Here is a 20527-nt window from a genome sequence, read left to right as displayed (position 1 = left end):
TTACCTCGTGTGGGTCGGTGAGATGTTATTGTCAGCCATCTTCCGATGCGCCACCTAGTGGCCCCCAATGGCTCCCCCTTTGTAAAAGCCTTTCCTCAGGAAAGTGGATAAGGCAAAAGAGGAGACCCATATGTTGTAGGTGCCTTGGAGGGGTCATGTTTGCCTCCACACAACCATGTGCAGAAGAGTCATGGTTGCTCCTGACAGGGGCAGCCTTTGACACCACCACCACCTCCCCAGGAGAACACAAAGCTAGCGTATTTAGTAATGAGAATATTTTGTCTCCCCAAATACCGGTAGTCTTGCCACTTGTAATGTTTTTATTGGGAGGAGGAATAAGGAATTGCACCTCCTCCCAATTGCTTAGCCCAGCCATACTGAATTCTGTCTGTTGATCACACTCAAACACAACAAGGGACTAGGGATGGAGGAGAAATGTGATTCAATTTGCATTTAAAGGCAAACCTACTTAATTTGCACTTCCCAAAACAAAATGAGTACTGAAGTGCAGCCATTGTTTGAAATCCACACTTGCTGAATTTTGCAAGGTTGTCCTCCAGTCAAGCCATGTGTCCAGAAATGCATGTATTAGGGAAATAACATACAGAAATGTATTACATTAATTTAAATTGTTTTACAAAAATACATTAGGCAAGTTATACATACAAACTATGTGCATGTTATGAGAAATTTGCACTAAAAATGCTGGTGATTTTTTCTTTTAATTGCAAACTGATGTGGGAATGTGGCAAAATATTTTTAAGGTGACATGGAAATGAGGAGAGCTAAACTTAAGACATGGGTATAGCCAAGGAGGGGCAGATCCAAAAATATTATTGAAAAGCATTGAAAGTACTCAATTATCTGAGGTTCTGCTCCCCCTCAGCAGAAGCCTGGCCCCCACAATGTCTTATTTATGGTGTATTTTTGCCTGTGACTTAAGAAACTGAAACTGAAAGATTCTACCGTCCTTACAAGGGAAGTAACCTAGGCACTATCTCTCATTCAGTTCTGTAGCTTGGGGGTTCCTTCTACTGGAACCTTCGCCAACCTGGGGCTGGAAGCTGCAGGAGGGGAGGAGAGGGCTCTTGAGCTTGGGTCCTGCTTATGGGTTTCCCTTTGGGGCATTCACTGTGGGAGCAGGATCCTGAATTAGATGGGTCATTGGCCTGACCCAGCAGGTTTTTCTTAGTTTCCTATGTTCACATGCTGGTTTAAGAATAATCAATGTAGGTGATGTATTTTGGAGAGGTTCTGGCCCTATCGGGTTCTTTATAAGGGTGCTTTGTATGCTGCCATTCTTTCTGAAGGCACCTTGGTATCTCTGGTCCCAACCCATGCCCTCATGCCATAGACCTGGCTGTTCCTTTCTCTCCTTGCAGGCTGAAGAGAAGCAGAAGGCCTCAGCTGCATTTGCTCAGCTCCACACTGCCATGGAGATCCTGGGAATTGTGGTGGAGGAGCAGAAGGCCATCTGGCGAGTTTTGGCCGCCATCTGCCACCTGGGTGCTGCAGGGGCTTGCAAAGGTAAGACTAACGGCTGGCAAAGGTGGCATTTTGGGCTGGGTGGTTCTACAAGGAGACTGCTGTGCTGGATCCATCTGCTGCAGCCTGAGAAAGGAGATGATGAAGATGTCCCTGCTTTGCAGGCTGCATGGTGCAGCATTTCAGAAAATCAAGCCATCTGCTTGGGCTCATTTGTCTGAATTCCCTGCCCCCTTTTAGCCTATCCTTCTAGGAGCATTACAGAAAGTCAATGGATCTCAGTTCAGCCTCTCTGCTTGAGAGGCTGCTGTTTTCATATAATGCTGGTCTTGCACAAGGCCTGCTCTTGGAGATCCCTGGAGTGGGAGGAGAGCCAGAGAAAGTGCAAGACCCTCCAATATGTGTTCTGTCTGAGCCAGCAAGCAGAGTGTGCCACCCACTGCAGAGTTGGCAAAATGTTAAGCCACTTGCTATCTTACATAGAACCATAGAATTGTAGAGGGCTGCCTCATGGAAACAAGCCTGTTTTTTGCTGCTCCAGAGAGTGGTACCCAAACCAACAGATTCAAATAACAAAAGAGGAGATTCTGATTAAACTGGGAAGAACGTTCTGAAGATAAGAGCCATTTAACGGTGGAACAGACTCCTTGGAGGCTTTTAAGCAGAGGTTGGATGGCCATCTGGCATGGATACTTCAGTTGAGATTCCTGCATTGCAGGGGGTTGGACTAGATGACCCTTGGGGAGGCCCTTCCAACTTTACAATGCTATGATTTCCTCAACACCCCTCAGCCTCCCGGGCTGCTCACACGTCCTGATCTGAATATGCCTCCTAGTAGGAGTTGCCTTATTGTGGCGTTCCCTGGGCTTTGAAGAGTGGTTGCCTAGGAAAGCTGCAGAATGCAAATCCCTGGGGTGATAATTTTAGAATGAGAGAAGGGACTCTCACAGCCACCCCTTGGCTCCCTTAAAATTAAAATGTGGGCTAAATGTTCAGCACAACAGTAGTCCAAGAGGATAGCAAAATCATACAAGGATCATGAAAGTGTATTATCAGAGATGGCTACAAGCAATGCTTCTGTTCCAGAGTCATAGAATCATAGAATCATAGAATCATAGAATCATAGAGTTGTTATAGACCACAAGGGCCATCGAGTCCAACCCCCTGCCAAGCAGGAAACACCATCAGAGCACTCCTGACATATGGTTGTCAAGCCTCTGCTTAAAGACCTCCAAAGTAGGAGACTCCACCACACTCCCTGGCAGCAAATTCCACTGTCAAACAGCTCTTACTGTCAGGAAGTTCTTCCTAATGTTTAGGTGGAATCTTCTTTCTTGTAGTTTGGATCCATTGCTCCGTGTCCGCTTCTCTGGAGCAGCAGAAAACAACCTTTCTCCCTCCTCTATGTGACATCCTTTTATATATTTGAACATGGCTATCATATCACCCCTTAACCTCCTCTTCTCCAGGCTAAACATGCTCAGCTCCCTTAACCGTTCCTCATAAGGCATCGTTTTCAGGCCTTTGACCATTTTGGTTGCCCTCCTCTGGACACGTTCCAGTTTGTCAGTGTCCTTCTTGAACTGACATGTGCTGCCTATGCACTGGTGGAGGAAGAGGGGACGGGCGGAGCGCACCACCCCCGGCAGAGCAATCCCAGTGGGGTTCCATCGTGGTTGCCCCCCCGCCCACACTGGGCGCCCCACCCCCACAGGCGGCATACCGCGCCCCCAGGACGCGTGCCAGCCCTGCCCCCGCCTGCTCTCTGCCCTCAGTGCCGGAGCATGAAGCTCTGCCACTGTGCCTATGCACTTGTTTATCCATCTGGCTCCATTTTGAATTTGCACCCTCAGCCTTCATTACCATTTTATTATGGTAATGAACAGAGTTGAGTCTGATACTGCTGGCTCCTCTATCAGCTCCTACCCATCAGTCTCCCAGGTGCCATCAACACTGCCTGGCTTTGCAACTGTATTTTATTTTCTTCTGATTATGATTTGGTGTTGCTGTGTCTGAATTATAGCAAGAAGAATCTTCATCTCTGTAGCATGTCACAGCACCATTAATCAACTATAATTAATTTAAAATTTGGAAAGTTCACTGCTTAGGATGATGTCCTTCACCTGCCAAATGCTTAATACCAGAGTTTCCTGTAGATAGTATGAAATATCCAGGAATTTTAGTGAGGCTCTGGGTTCAGTTCTGGAATCAAGCCTTTGATACCCTGTCTAAGGCAACATCCCTCCCTTTTGACAGCAGTGGCTTGTTGATTTCTAAACAGCGGATCACTTCATTGCCCTGTAATGCTTCATTCCAGATTTTTGAAGATTACTTGGGAATTGCAAAGAGTGTGATTGCATCCCCATGTTCCTGCTTTTTTATTGCTGCAATTGTCACATGATAGTTTGGTGATTATGGGTGACACACTGCATGGAGATTTCCCTTGCATTTTGAATAGTTGGAGCTTGGTTTCCAATAGTAAAATTACCACTAAAGTTCATGGGTTATTACTAAGGTGGTGGTTGCTACTGCGGCTTCTGCTTCTTCTCCAGCTCATTGCACACAGCTCTTTACAACAAAAGTCTTATCAGTGGCAACCTGCCCATTCTGTCCATGGCCAATGCTTAGGCCACATTCAAGTCATACCTTTAAAGCACTATGATACCTCTTTAAACAGTCATATTTTCCCCAAAGGATTATGGGAGCTGTAGTCTGTTAAGGGTGCTGAGCATTGTTAGGAGCCCCCTATACCCCTCCCAGAACTACAGTTCTCAGAGTTTCCTGGGAAGAGGGATTGATTGTATAGCTACTCTGGGAACTGTAGCTCTGGGAGGGTAGGGGAGGAAGTTTCAGACATACGTAGGTGAGTTCATCTCTGTTATAATCTTTTCCAGCAAGGTCACATCAGGAAAAGTTTGGTTCTCACGAAAGTAGCTTGACTAGGCCAGATACTTCCTAGTTTATATCTTCACCATATTGCGGGCAACGGAAGGGTGTTGTCTCTGCAAACTAATGAAGTTCTGTGAGGGGGCTACGAATCTCCTGACAGCTCTCAGCATCCTCAACAAACTACAGCTCCCAGGAAGCCATGACTGTCTGGAGTGGTGTCATAGTGCTTTATAAGTGTATGCCGTGGGCACAGGAGCTGAGTAGACCTTTGCTCCCCAAAAGATTCCTTGTGATTGTGCCTTCTGGCAGCCAAGCAAGTACCTGTGTTGCAGCTCTGAGCTTCCCATCAGGGTCCACTGCCATCTCCTGAGGTCCGGAGAGGGAGCATCAGGGATCAAAAGAGGGCTCAGAATGTGGTCAGGGTGGTTTTCGGTGGTGGTAAGAACAGCCAAGGCGGTTCAGGTTGCCTTGTGGGGCTTCTGAAGGTTCTTCCAGGTCCTCATTTGTTCTCTGTGGGGTTTCTTGCCTCTTTCATATAGGAGGTCTCCATGAGATCTGGGCTAGGCAAAATTTTGGCCTGTTTGGAAGAACTGAATACCAGGCTGCTTCAAGACCAGCTATTTAGTGAGGCACATCCTGCTTCATTCAATCACTTTACAGGGCATCCACATGTCTGCACAAAATCTGACATTTTTCAGGGGTTTGGGAGTGGAAAAATAAATAGCTCTCCTTTCAGCAGCTCACCCTTTGCTCCAAAAATCGATTCTGTTGCCAAAGGGAATCAAAGGACTCACAGATTTAAAAATGGATCAAAGTAAAATAGAAGTGGACTAAGAGAGAAAAAGATGAATTAGTTCCTATAACTCCAGTCCTCTGCTCTTCCTGCATTCAGTGGTATTCTTGTCAGGGACTTTTTTTATTAATGTATTTGTTTGTTTGGTTGGTTTTTTTTGTTTATTAAACTTCTATCCCAAAGTTGCCCAAGGCAGCAAACGTGATAAAATGATAAAAACCTCTTAAAAACATACCATTCCAGTAGAGATGCAGACTGGGAAATATTTAATCTTAAAAGGCTTGTTGGAAGAGGAAGGTCTTCAACTGGTACCAAAAAGAGGTGGCACCTCTCCAGTCATAGAATCACAAAATTGTAGAGTCGTCTAGTCCAAGCTCCTGCTAAATGTAATATTCAAGGGAAGGGCATTCCAAAGGCCAGGTGCCACAAAACTAAAGGTGCGACTCCTGTATTTTGCAGAACACACCTCTTAATAAGAGGGTATCTGCAGGAGGCCTTTTCCTGCAGAGCACAGTGATTGACAGTTGGGGGGGGTCTAAAACCCTAGGTGCCTAGGGTCAAAACGATCCCTTTGAGTAGTTGTCGAAGCCAGCCTTCGACAATCTTTGGGGTTGGCTAATTTGAGTAGCCAACCCCAAAGATCAAAGTCTGACAGTCCTTCATGTTGAATGTGAACAGCTGGCTTCGCAGATGGTGTAAACAGGAACGGTTTGGATTCTTAGATCACGGACTACAGTTTCTTGAAGATGGACTTCTGGCAAGCGATGGGCTGCACCTCACAACGGTTGGGAGAAATGTTTTTGCCAAAAATCTCAGAAACCTCATCAGGAGGGCTTTAAACTGACTAATGTGGGGGAGGGAGACAGTGCTCCTGAAGGCAGGAGCCTATCAATTGATGAAGATGATCATCCAAATGTCATAGACCAAATGGAGCAAACAGCACGTGGACCTAGTGGTGGGAGGAAAAAATCCTTAAATAAGAGATACGGGGGAATGATTAATGGACTTCAATGTCTGTACACTAATGCGCAAAGCATGGGAAATAAACAAGATGAGCTTGAGCTCTTGGTACAGCAAACTAAATATGACATAATAGGCATCACTGAAACCTGGTGGGATAAGTCCCACAATTGGAATGTAATAATGGGGGGATACAATCTATTTCAGAGAAACAGACCAGACAAGAAAGGAGGAGGAGTGGCGTTATATGTCAGGGATGTATATACCTGTGAAGAGATCCAAGATTTAGAACCTCAATGCCAAAGTGAGAGCATTTGGGTCAAAATTAAGGGAGAGAAGAATAACAGGGACCTCATTGTGGGAGTTTACTATAGATCCCCAAGCCAAACGGAGGACATAGATGATGCCTTCCTGGAACAGATGGCCAAGCATGCAAAAGGAAGGGAGATAGTAGTAATGGGGGACTTCAATTACCCGGATATTTGTTGGATGTCAAACTCAGCCAAGAGCATAAGGTCAAACAGATTCCTCACTGGCCTTGCAGACAACTTCATTGTCCAGAAAGTGGGAGAAGCAACAAGAGGAACAGCCATTTTAGATCTGGTCCTAACCAATGTTGATGATCTGGTTAGTGGGGTAGAAGTGGAAGGATCATTAGGCGCGAGTGATCATGCTCTTCTGAAGTTTACTATACAGCGGAAAGGAGCAGCCAAGCATACTAGGACTCAATTTCTTGACTTTAAGAAAGCCGACTTCATAAAACTTAGGGAAGTGCTGGGTGAGATCCCATGGACAGTAATACTAAAAGGAAAGGGAGTTCATGATGGCTGGGAGTTTGTTAAGAGGGAGATACTAAAAGCACAACGTCAGGCAATACCAATGAGACGGAAACATGGAAGGTGCCTAAAGAAGCCAGGGTGGCTATCTAAAGAACTTTTAACTGAGTTAAGATTAAAAAAGGATGTGTACAAAAAATGGAAAAGGGGGGAAACCACCAAAGAGGAATTCAAACAAATAGCCAGCACGTGTAGACACAAAGTCAGAAAAGCTAAAGCACAGAATGAACTCAGGCTTGCTAGAGAGGTTAAAAGCAACAAAAAAGGCTTTTATGGGTATGTTCGTAGCAAAAGGAAGAACAAAGAAACAGTGGGGTCACTCAGAGGAGAAGATGGTGAAATGCAAACAGGGGACACAGAAAGGGCTGAACTCCTCAATGCCTTCTTTGCCTCAGTCTTCTCCGATAAAGAAAACAATGCCCAACCTGAAGAATTTGAAGCAAATGATTCAGCAAAGGAAACACAGCCCAGAATAACTAAGGAGATAATACAAGAATACTTGGCTAGTTTAGATGTATTCAAGTCTCCAGGGCCAGATGAACTGCATCCAAGAGTATTAAAAGAACTGGCAGATGTGATCTCAGAACCACTGGCAGTCATCTTTGAGAATTCCTGGAGAACAGGCGAAGTCCCGGCAGACTGGAGGAGGGCAAATGTTGTCCCTATTTTCAAAAAGGGGAAAAGAGAGGACCCAAATAATTACCGCCCAGTCAGTCTGACATCAATACCAGGGAAGATTCTGGAGCAGATCAGCATGGATTTCTGAAAAATAAGTCGTGTCAGACTAACCTGATCTCGTTTTTTGACAGAATTACAAGCCTGGTAGATGAAGGGAACTTATTTTTCAGACTTATTTTTCAAACTTATTTTTCAGACTTATTTTTCAGAAATCCATGCTGACTATTGGTGATAACAGCATTCCTTTCTAGGTGCTCACAGACTGTTTGCTTAATGATCTGCTCCAGAATCTTCCCTGGTATTGACCAGATCTAAAATGGCTGTTGATCTACTCCAGAATCTTCCCTGGTATTGACCAGATCTAAAATGGCTGTTCCTCTTGTTGCTTCTCCCACTTTCTGGACAATGAAGTTGTCTGCAAGGCCAGTGAGGAATCTGTTTGACCTTATGCTCTTGGCTGAGTTTGACATCCAACAAATATGTGGGTAATTGAAGTCCCCCATTACTACTATCTCCCTTCCTTTTGCATGCTTGGCCATCTGTTCCAGGAAGGCATCATCTATGTCCTCCGTTTGGCTTGGGGATCTATAGTAAACTCCCACAATGAGGTCACTGTTATTCTTCTCTCCCTTAATTTTGACCCAAATGCTCTCACTTTGGCATTGAGGTTCTAAATCTTGGATCTCTTCACAGGTATACACATCCCTGACATATAACGCCACTCCTCCTCCTTTCTTGTCTGGTCTGTTTCTCTGAAATAGATTGTATCCCCCCATTATTACATTCCAATCGTGGGACTTATCCCACCAGGTTTCAGTGATGCCTATTATGTCATATTTAGTTTGTTGTACCAAGAGCTCAAGCTCATCTTGTTTATTTCCCATGCTTTGCACATTAGTGTACAGACATTGAAGTCCATTAATCATTCCCCCGTGTCTCTTATTTAAGGATTTTTTCCTCCCACCACTAGGTCTGCGTGCTGTTTGCTCCATTTGGTCTATGACATTTGGATGATCATCTTCATCAATTGATGGACTCCTACCTTCAGGAGCACTGTCTCCCTCCCCCACATTAGTCAGTTTAAAGCCCTCCTGATGAGGTTTCTGAGATTCTTGGCAAAAACATTTCTCCCAACCGTTGTGAGGTGCAGCCCATCACTTGCCAGAAGTCCATCTTCAAGAAACTGCAGTCCGTGATCTAAGAATCCAAACCGTTCCTGTTTACACCATTTGCGAAGCCAGCTGTTCACTTCCACTATTTTTCCCTCTCTCCCTGGGCCACGTCGTTCAACTGGGAGGACAGATGAGATGACAATTTGTGCATTTAGTTGCTTCAATTTCCTGCCGAGGGCCTCGTAGTCTCTTTTGATCTTCTGGAGGCTATTGCTTGCAGTGTCATTGGTTCCCACATGAACCAAGAGGAAGGGGTATTTGTCAGTGGGTTTTATGATTCCTTGCAGTCGTTCAGTTACATCTTGGATCTTAGCCCCGGGGAGTCAGCACACTTCCCGAGACATCTTGTCAGGCCCACAGATCACTGCTTCTGTTCCCCTCAGTAGGGAATCCCCTATCACCACTACACGCCTCCTTTTAGGTTTGGTCGGGGTTCTTCCGTGAGCTGTCCGTTCCAAGGTCGCCTGCACATTCCTTGAGGACTGACTTTGCTGCTCGTCTTCATATACCTGATTGACTGTAATGAGGGAGAGATCCTCAAATGGAGTCTGCTCTTCGTCTTCCATGCTAGGGGAGAGGACCTCAAAGCGATTGTGTATTTCTAAACAATCAGAGCGAACCCTGGGCCTCCTACTTCTTTGAGTCACGTTTCTCCATATATCTGGCTCCTGTGTTGGTGAACTAGCCTCCTTCTCAGGGGAGTCCCCTGTCTCCTCCTTGGTGGAGACGGTGTGCTCTGTTGCTTCCAAGAAGAGCTCCAGCTCTCTAATTCTTTGGAGCGTAGCTATACGTTCCTCCAGTTGCTGGACTTTGTCTTTTAAGAGGGCAATCAACATGCAATTGCTACAGGTAAAGCTGCCTGCAACCTTTGGCAAGATGGCAAACATTGCGCAGGAACCGCAGGCGACTGCAGCTGTTCCCTCACCCTCCATCTTGAGAATGTGTCATTGGGGATGGCTACAGCAGTCCTCCATCATAAAAAGCGTGAAGACAGGACAAATAACTCCTCCCACAAAAAAACCCTAGGTCTCCCCCAACAAACGTTTGAGACTAGCTCCCCTAAATCTACACGATGGATCAAACTGCGCGCGCTGCTGCCCTGCAAGCTCTGATAAGCTCTTCCCACAGCTAATCACCTGCCTCAACAGAAACCCTGCCCCCTCTGACCTTTGCATAGGGAGAACAGCTAATCAGCCACAAAGAAACACACACACACAAGAAAACCCTTTTTGCTCCTTCTTCAACTGCTGCCCTGCTAGGTCTGATAAGCTCCTCCCACAGCTAATCACCTTCCTCAACAGAAACCCTGCCCCCTCTGACCTTTGCACAGGGAGAACAGCTAATCAGCCACAAAGAAACACACACACACAAGAAAACCTTTTTTGCTCCTTCTTCAACTGCTGCCCTGCTAGGTCTGATAAGCTCCTCCCACAGCTAATCCCCTGCCTCAACAGAAACCCTGCCCCCTCTGACCTTTGCAAAGGGAGAACAGCTAATCAGCCACAAAGAAACACACACACACACACACACACAAGAAAACCCTTTTTGCTCCTTCTTCAACTGCTGCCCTGCTCATTGATGTTTTGTAATGTGTTCCTAATGTTGTACACCACCCTGAAATCTTTTGCTAAAAGATTATAAAAAAATTGAATTATTAATATTAATAATAATATTTCACTCATGCACTTGCAAAGAGGTTGGATAAAGTTGGCTGGAAGTGCTGTAAAAATGATACATGGAGCAAGAGCAGCAAACAAATGAGAGAAAGGGGGTCAGCTTAGTTCCCATCTGGTTTATAGAAGAATAGAATAGTGGGAAAACATTCCTGTTACAGGATAAATAATACATTGAAAAAAGGCAGTTTAGAGCCTGGTTCTTACGCATTCTTATTGTGAAGTGAGTGAGTTCAGTGAGTCTTCTTCCCAAGAAAGTGGTTTTTGGCTTGTGGTGCTCATCTAGATTAGGAGGAGAGAGCTAAGAACCAGCATTTCTCTTAGAGGAAATTCTGTGTATGTGTTGTGGGCAAGAGGCACCCTCAACCTTGAGACTGATGTGAAGTGCCATAATTTCACCACCAGCAGACAAGACAAATAACATATTTGCTGGCAGGAGACAAACTGTAGCAGAACAGAAATGGTGCTGCATGCAACAAATAAGAGGTTAGGATAGAAAACGATACCTAAGCAGCCCAGTCTCACTCTCCCTTTCATACATTGAATCACCTGGGTATGGAGGGGGAAGGGATGCACAGAGCTCATAAACATAATCAATGTAGCCTACATTTATCAATTGAGAGCATAATGAATGTGGTTTGATGATAGGCATGTTAGAAGGTACATTAGTCATCCCAAGCTGACAAAATCCAAAACTGCGATCTAAATTGGATTTATTTATTTACTTACTTACGCAAAGCAAGTAACATGTAAACAAGTTACATAGACTGCCCTATAAATTCACTCTTTGGAAGGCTCTTCAATATACACTGGTAAAACACAATATTAAAAACAGCTCTCTCATTTTGCATTTCATTCTCAGTGTAAATAGAATAGTAGCAAGGAAAATAAATATTTATGGAGCTTTGTAAAAAAAAAAGGTAATACTTATAAAATTATAAAACTATTTCTTATATGAGCAAAAAGAGCATCTTAGCCTTCTTCCCAATAATCTTCTGTAACAGAAAGCGAATTAAGTGGTGGGGTGAGAAACACTTCACTAGTAATGCACACTGGAAGGAGGAAGGATAGAGAAAGGATTTTGCCAAGAACCAAGGCAGACCCCCTGTCTCACAAAGGAGGGCTATCTAGTCCCCCTCCCCAATTACCTGACCCTGGCATAGCCCAAACGTGTTCAAAGTTCATCAGAATCTCTCCCTCTGAAACAAGCTATTTACACCTGCTTCCTGACACTGTGTCACAATGGAATTATTTGGAGGTGGGTCTACCCAAAGGGGCAAGTCACCTCTGTGGCCTGTGAGTCCACCCTCACTCTTTGAGTAAACAAACTGGAGGTGTGCCATGAGAATACTCAGAGTGACGAATCCCAAGACTGAACTGTGGGGCTCTGGGTTTGTCGGTGGTGACCAGCTCCGCATTGTAGTCAGGGGGTCCTGGTGTATAGTTCTTGCTGGAGGAAGCAAACCTTTGGGAGATGCTGTAGGATGGCTGGTGGCACAGGTAAACATCTGGTTCAGGTATGGTATTCATTGCCGGGCCAGGCCCTCTCACCAGGTCTTTAGCATAGCCCCACACAGAGGCACTGGATGCCATTGAGAGGCAGGGAGCTGCAGGTTTGACAGGCAGCTTTGGACCCAGTGTCTGTGGAAGGGTGTATTGGTTGGGTGCTGGGTTTGGGCTGCTCACCCAGTAGTGCGTTCGAAGGCCCATAGTGTACGCTGGTGCATTCGACTCTTCAAGTGGGTGTATCTTCTCCACGTAGTACTCATTTGGGGCAGGCATACAAGATATAACTGCAAGCCAAGAGCAGATAGGAGGTGACACCCCTCACTTGGTGCTCCCCACTGTCGAGCATGTGGATAAACCTGTGGATACTGTTGGGAATCAAGCCTTTATCAGGAGAAACTGGCAACTCTCCAGGCACCTGGCTTGATCTCCTGATGACCTCCCTGTCTGCATTGCTAGGTCGCGATAGGCGATCCTTCTCAGCGTGAGAAGAACACACCCCTCTTTCCTGCCCCCCCCCCCGGCAGGGAAAGAGATAGACAGAAACGTATTTACATGCCTTTATTTCTGTCTTTGCAGCGTTACAGAAAAACACGACTGCTCTCTTCAAACTCCAACAGCCGAGAGACAAACTCCACCTGTACTTCCTGTACAGCTCATATTACACTCTCAGCTAATTCCGGCGCCCTCTGCACTGTGAATTGACTGTCCCTCTGTTTCCCATGGAACAGTCCCAACATTCCCATTATGTTTTGCTTTCAAGCTACCAGCTCGCGGCCGCATTGCTTCTATATCGTAACATACTCCCCCATATGAATCAATGTGCGCTGCGAGCAAAGCGTGATCCAGAGAAGAAAACAAACAGTTGTTATACATATAACACTCCCCTGTTGTTTCAGTTCCACCCTTGGAACTACCCGCCACTGGTTTCCCCAGTGTACCTCTCTGGTAGTCTGACTTCCAAGGAATGAGTGCATCTGCATGACCTTGGCTAGGGAATGTAGTGTTACACTTAGCAACTCCCTGTTGTGTCTTTGTCTCTGACTTAGACACAGCTTCAACCTGTCTTGACTTGTCAACAATAGTAACACATGCAACAGCTAAGTTAGCAAACTCTTTTGAATACCTCTTGGGTGGTACACCCTTTGTAACTCTCTCAGACCTACGTATGAGGTGCTGATCCTCTTTGCTCACTGGTTCAGTCTCAGGACTCTTTGGAGAACCAGTTCCAATAGTAAACAGTGGTTCATCCTTCATTTGTGAAGGTCTAGCCATTGTGTGAGATTTCCTCTCAATGACTGTGTCAACTGAGCTCTTTGAGCTATCACTGTCACTCTGAGTACCACTGTAATCAGTAAAATCATCATCAACATCTGAATTGTCCTCAGTGGGAAATGTGTGAACAATTACTCTCTCCTGTTCAGGAGCACTCTCTAGAAATTTTCTGAGAATCACCTGACCAGATTCAGACAAAATTACTCTGTAGAGACCCTTTTCATAACCCACAAAAATGCCTCTAGCATTCTTTACTCCACCTGGAGCTTCTGTCTTCACATGAGACCCAAAAACCTTAAAATGGGCAACACAAGGTTTTCCACGGAACAGCTTCTCAAAAGGAGAACTTCCCAAATCTTTTGAAACCTTTCTTGACTTCCGGCGAGCCGCGATCTCAGCGCAAGCAAGGGCTTGCACCGCGAGGTGAAGCCCGAGCTATTCTGAAGGATTGGGGCGACTCCAGGGCGCGGAGACCCCTCAAACTCTTTGGAAGGGTGTTCAAAGAGTCCAGTTCCCGGCGGGACCGAAAAAGGATCAAACCGGCTACCAGGTAACCCCGAGAGAGGCGACGAGAGTAGCGGAAAGATTCAACGGGTCTAGGGGAGCCATTTTCCTACCTTCAGATAGCGAAGCCCTGCGCTTGCAGGAGAGCGGCTTGTTTTCAAAAAAAAAAAGAACTCCGATACTTGTAACTTTGTGGCTAAGAGGAGAAACAAAGAAACTTCGGAGCAACAAAGAGAGACGAATAGAGTTCAGCAGATGGCCGGAACCAACTAAGACACGGCAGGAACGCGGTACAAAAGAAAGTGAGTGACTTGCCCGGGCGGTAACATAGTTCTCTTTCGGCTTTCCCCCCCTTATGAAAACAACGCTGTTACAAAGGGAGAAGGGGAAGAAAGGAATTTTAGAGGGGGAAGGAAAGAAACTGGAAGAGTCTAGGCGAGAGGGAGAGTGGAGGTCCCTGACTACTGGCGAGCAGGAGGCTGCAAAGAAAGAGAGGCTTCTTTTGGAAGTGAGATTGGGCTAGAGAGAAAATTGGAAGAGAAGCCTCGCCGCCATTTGAAAACCGGAGCGCAGCGTCTGTGCGGAGGAAAGGGGAAACAACGATACTAAGTGTCGGCGTTCCATAGAAAACTATATATTATATCGGGAACTGCATATGGAAACAGGAGTTGGAAACGTGAAGTTTGAGGACAACTTAAAGATCTGGTAAGAGTTGATGCAGACTTGGGACAGAAGTGGGGGTTAATTTGGAGAGCTTTTGAGGACAAAATGGAGAATATGAGTTGCGTTTAAACCTCCCTCCTCCCTCCTTCCGGCGCTCCCCCTACCCTCCTCCTCCATTAGATACCCGCTGTGTTCTCATCTTTCCCTACCTAACCCCCTCTCCTTTTTTGTTAAACCTCCTGAGGTTCACGTAACCTATGGACTAAGCAGCTGGAGAACTAGAGAAGAAACATCGGCTTCTGGAAACTGCAGCCTGCTGCTGGGAATATCATACACCCAAATGACCCTTTTTTGTTGTACTATAAACAGGTAGCGATCGATAAATAAGACCACGATCGGAACTGCAAGAACTGTGTGAACTTGCTAGGACTTAATTTCACTGCTTTGGACTGTTATATAAGAGTTTATAGCCTACTGTTCACAACTTACTGTTTATAGATTCAAAAGATACTGATCCGATCTTAGAAGAAGCAAATACGGGGTGAGAGAGAAATTATAATAAGGAAACTATATTAAGGGAAGAAAGTGAATGTAAGGAAATCGCGGGAGGGATTAAGAAGGACAAGCGTAGGAGGAGAGGGAAGGTGGGGAAAGGGACTACATAAAATACAAGATGTCTCATACAGGGAAGAAAGGAATGAATGGTGGTACACCAGGAGAGAGGAGAGGCTCTAAACAGGAGATAGATTTCAAGACAGATATTCTAAAGATGTTTGCAGAGATTAAACAAAGTCAAGCAAACGTTGAACATAAGTTAGAATCGGTGGACAATAGAATTGGGAAACTAGACAAAAAAATGGAGGAAACTGTGAATGAAATTAAGGGCCAGATAAAAGAAATATCTAGGAGAACGCAGTTCACAGAAGAAGGTTTGAAAAGGACAAAGGTAGAAATAAGAGAGGTCAGAAGAGATAAGGAAAAGATCAAATCAGATATGATGGAAATATGTAAGACACAGGAAGAGATAAAAGACATTATAGCAATGAATGAACTGAGGCAGAGGGAGGTAAACCTGAGGCTGAGAGCAGTTCCAGAGATACAGAATGAGAATATTAAAGAAAAGTTAATGAAGGAGTTAGCGGAATGGATGGGTTTGCCTGTAGAAGAAATGGCCAATAGTATTTTAAACGCATTTAGAATGCGTGCTAACACAACAAAAGCAAAGAAATTTCCGGGTGACTGTCTAATTACATTCGAAAACAAAGTAATGAGGAACAGGATCCTCCAAAGGAATAGAGAAAAAAGATTGAATATAGATGGAAATTATATAATTATTTTCAAAGATGTCCCGATAAGATTGCTTAAAAAGAGAGATGCTTATAAACCTTTGGTGCAAACATTGAGGAAAAATAGGGTTGAGTTTAGGTGGGAATTCCCGGAAGGGATATCATTTACATATAGAGGTAAAAAACATAAGTTGACAAATTCTGAAGAAACTGGGAAATTCCTCAGGAAATACAAGGAACTTAAAGCGGAAACCCAAGAGATAGGAAGAGAGGAGAGAGCCTCACCAGGAGAACTAAGATTGTCGGAGGAGGGGGAGGGGGGGAGGGCGGGTCGGAGGAGGAAGAGGAAAAAGAAGAGGAAACAGAGGATTTAGAAAATACACAATAGGCAAGAAAATCTCAAAAACAATAAAAGGTTAGTACACGGGCTATGGGGTTAAAAATCTGGAATTGGAATGTTAACGGAATGAATGACAAAAAAAAGAGAAATAAAATTGAACAATGTTTGAAAAGGAAAAACCTGGATGTTATCTGCCTCCAGGAGACACATGTGGCCAGAAAGCATAGAAAAGTGATAATTAATAAACGTTTGGGAAATGAATATGAAACCCTGGATAGGGTTAAAAAAAGAGGTGTAGTATTGTACATCAGTAACAAGATAGAAGCTAAGACAATGTTTAAAGATGAGGAGGGGAGGATGATAGCGGTTAACATCAACTGGCAAGGGGAAAAAATACTGTTAGTGGGGATATACGCTCCGAATGGCAGTAAAACCGAATTCTTTAAGAAACTAGAAGAAAAATTAATGGAATATGTCGACCAAAAAATAATATTAATGGGGGATATGAACGCAGTGGTCTCACTTGAGATGGACAGACTTAGAGATAGAGCAAATAAAGAAGGGAAGTTGCCAAAATCTTTTTTCTCTATGGTGGAAAACTGCGGTTTAGTAGATATTTGGCGTTTGAGACACCCGCTGGAAAAGCAATTTACCTTTCACTCAGAACCCAACCAATCCTTTTCTCGATTGGATCAGATCTGGATTTCAAAAGAACTATGTCCAAGAATTAAACATATAGAAATAAAACCAAAAGTAATCTCAGATCATAACCCATTAGAGTTGGAATTGGACAGTTATGAGAAAAGATCTTACAGATGGCGATTAAAAGACTACCTGTTGGATGATCAAGAGGTGGTGGAAATGGCAAAGAAAAAACTGACGGAATATTTTAAGGATAATTGTGACAAAGGAACGAAAGATAATATAGTTTGGGATGCCAGCAAGGCGGTTATAAGAGGATTTTTTATTCAACAAAATGCAATTAAAAATAGGAATAGAGAAAAAAACAAAGAGGAAATTTTAAGACAAATAATGATAAACGAACAAAAATTAGTTCAGAAACCCAACTGTTCAGAAACAAAGGAAAGAATAAAAATCCTTCAAACCCAGTTTGCCACAATAATAAATAGGGAGGTGGAATGGAATATAAAAAAACTCAAACAAAGAAACTTTGAACATGCTAACAAATCAGGCAAATGGCTTGCCTGGCAAATTAAAAAAAGGAAAGAACAAGGGATAGTCAATAAAATAATAGTAGAGGGGGAAGAAAGAACTGATCCTAAAGGAATAAGGAGTGAGTTCATAAGTTTCTACAGCAACTTATATAACGATCAAGAAAAGATAGGACAAAGGAAGATAGAGAGATTTTTGAAAGATAAAGGAGGACAAAAAATCCCACTGGAAGGCAAACAAAGACTGAACATACCTATTGAAAATAAGGAAATAGAGGAGACAATTAAAAACTTGAAGAGGGGAAAAGCCCCAGGTCCCGATGGGTTCACGGCCGGTTACTATAAGGAAATGAAATCAGTCCTGGTGGAACCTCTGAAAAGGACAATGAATGTAATATTAAAGAAAGGCGAAATCCCGGCAACTTGGAAAGAGGCGTTTATCACATTTCTACCCAAACAAGATTCGGACCTAACTCAAGTCAGAAATTATAGACCAATCTCACTGTTGAATGTAGATTATAAGATATACGCAGGAATCCTGGCAAGAAGGTTAAAGGATGTTTTGGTAGATGTTATTCATAAGGACCAGGCGGGATTTCTGCCAGGTCGGCAGATGAGAGACAATATAAGACACATTGTGGATATGTTAGAATTCTTATCAATTAGGTTTAATAAACAAGTTACAATGATGTTTATCGACGCCGAAAAGGCGTTTGATAATGTGATATGGAATTTTATGTTGAGAAATCTAGAGCATATGGATGTAGGCAGCGACTTTTATAACGGGGTGAAAGCAATATATACGGACCAGAAGGCCAAACTGATTGTAAATGGCACAGTAACGGAAGAGATTAAGATAAAGAAGGGTACAAGGCAAGGATGCCCACTCTCTCCGTTACTATTCATAACAGTGTTAGAAACCCTCCTAAATTCTATAAGGAAAAATGAAAATATAAAGGGCGTGACTTTAGGTCAGAATGTATACAAAACCAAAGCCTTTGCCGACGATTTAGTGGTGATGACGGAAGATCCATTAACATCAACAGGAGAGATAATGAGAGAAATAGAATCATTTGGAAAGGTGGCTGGATTTAAATTAAATAAGACAAAAACAAAAATGATACATAAGAATGTGGACCCCAAAACAATAGAAACAATTCAACAGCAATGGCAGATAGGAACGGTAAAGAAAGTCAAATATCTCGGCATTTGGATAACATCTAAGAATATGGACCTTTATAAAAATAACTATGAGCCGGTATGGAGGGAAATAAGGAAAGACTTTGAGAAATGGGGACGACTAAAATTATCATTATGGGGAAGAATAAACATGATAAAGATGAACGTTTTACCAAGACTGATGTTTCTATTCCAGTCTATACCTATAATAAAAGGGAGAAAGACCTTAAAAGAATGGCAGAGGGTAGTCTCGAGGTTCATATGGCAGGGTAAAAACCCAGAATCCAATTTAAGCTACTTACAGATGTAAAAGAAAGGGGGGGGTTTGCGCTGCCAGATCTTATGCTATACTATGAGGCGACATGCTTAAGTTGGCTAAAAGACTGGGTCAACTTAGAAAATACGGAGTTATTAGATCTAGAGGGTTTCGATAACCACTTCGGCTGGCATGCCTACCTGTGGAAGAATAAAACGAAAGTACATAGGGGATTTAGCAATCATATCTTTAGAGGACCGATAATAGAAGTGTGGGAAAGGTACAAAAATATATTGGAACCGAAAACACCTCACTGGCTTGCATCACTCGAAATAATAAACAGAAAAACTATCAATATGGGAGGAAATTGGGCAACATACAACCAACTAGTAATTAAAGTGGAGGGGAAATGGAGAATCAAACCCTACGAGACGATTAGAGAATATGTGTATGATTGGTTTAGTCATCAACAGATTAACCAGATGCTTAGTAGAGACATTAAAGAAAGAGGGTATGCAGATAAAGACTCAAAATTCCAGATGGAAATAATAAACAACAAGGTGAAAAACATATCCAAAGCATACAGGATGCTGTTAGACTGGAATCTGGGAGACGAGGAGGTGAAATCAGTGATGATTCGTTGGGCAAAAGACGTAGGCCACAGTATACAATATGAGGATTGGGAAAAATTATGGAAAGATGGATTGAATTTTACAGCGTGTACGGCGTTAAAAGAAAATGTTATGAAGATGTTTTATAGGTGGCATCTGACACCTGTAAAACTCTCAAAAATGTACAAGGTGAACAACAAGTGTTGGAGATGTAAAGACGTAGAGGGCACTTTCTACCATATGTGGTGGGAGTGCGGAAAGGTAAAACAATTCTGGGAAAAGGTATATACAGAATTGAAAAAGATATTAAAGTACACGTTTATAAAAAAATCAGAAATTTTCCTATTAGGAATATTACAACGAGAGATAAGAAAGGAGGATTGCAGAATGGTATACTATGCGGCTACGGCAGCAAGGATCTTAATAGCTCAAAGATGGAAACAGGAAGAAACTCCTACAATAGAGGAGTGGAGATGTAAACTAACAGAATATGCAGAGCTGGATAAATTAACGGGAAAGATCAGATATATAAAAGACCAAGTATTTATCAGGGACTGGGGAAAATATGCAAATTATCTGGAAAATATCAGCGATGGACAAATAACGCTAAGGGGGTTCAGAGATGTATTGTGATAGACCAAGGTTATTGTATAAGGAAAACAGAGAACAAAATTGGACACAATGACAATATAAAAGATGAAACGTGTGACTTTATTTATTTACCCCGCATGATTCGCGGCCAGGCTGAAGGAAGTCCCAAAAGAAAGAAATATGTTATGAAAAAACTATGGAAATAAGAACTTTGCACGCTTTTTCCTTTCTTTTTTTGTTGTGATTGAGAATTTTTGTGTTTTTTTTTGTATGTTGGTGTTTTGGTGATCTTTTGTGTGTGTTTTGTCTTTATGGAATAAAATAAAAAGAATTTGAAAAAAAAAAAAAATCTTTTGAAACCTTTCTCAATCAAGACTAACAATAACACAATATCGACTCCGCCCAATACTCATGTGGCAAATGTGAACTCAGCAATTGTGCCTTCATGCCATTTTACAATTCTTTGTTCACTTGCACACAGACACTTCTGTTCCATGCTTCTGCAGAAACAGCAGTCTTGTGCCTTATCCCTTTCTTATCCAGGAAATCCTGAAAATCCTGTAAAAGAAAAACTGGCTTTTCATCTGTGAAAAGACAATCAATGTTAGCATTATGAACATTCTTAACCTTGTCACAAAATTCTTTAAACCTTTCTAAG

The sequence above is a fragment of the Podarcis bocagei genome (assembly GCF_964188305.1).
Source record: "Podarcis bocagei genome assembly, chromosome: W".
NCBI lineage: Eukaryota > Metazoa > Chordata > Lepidosauria > Squamata > Lacertidae > Podarcis > Podarcis bocagei.
Note: the sequence above shows the minus strand (reverse complement) of the source record.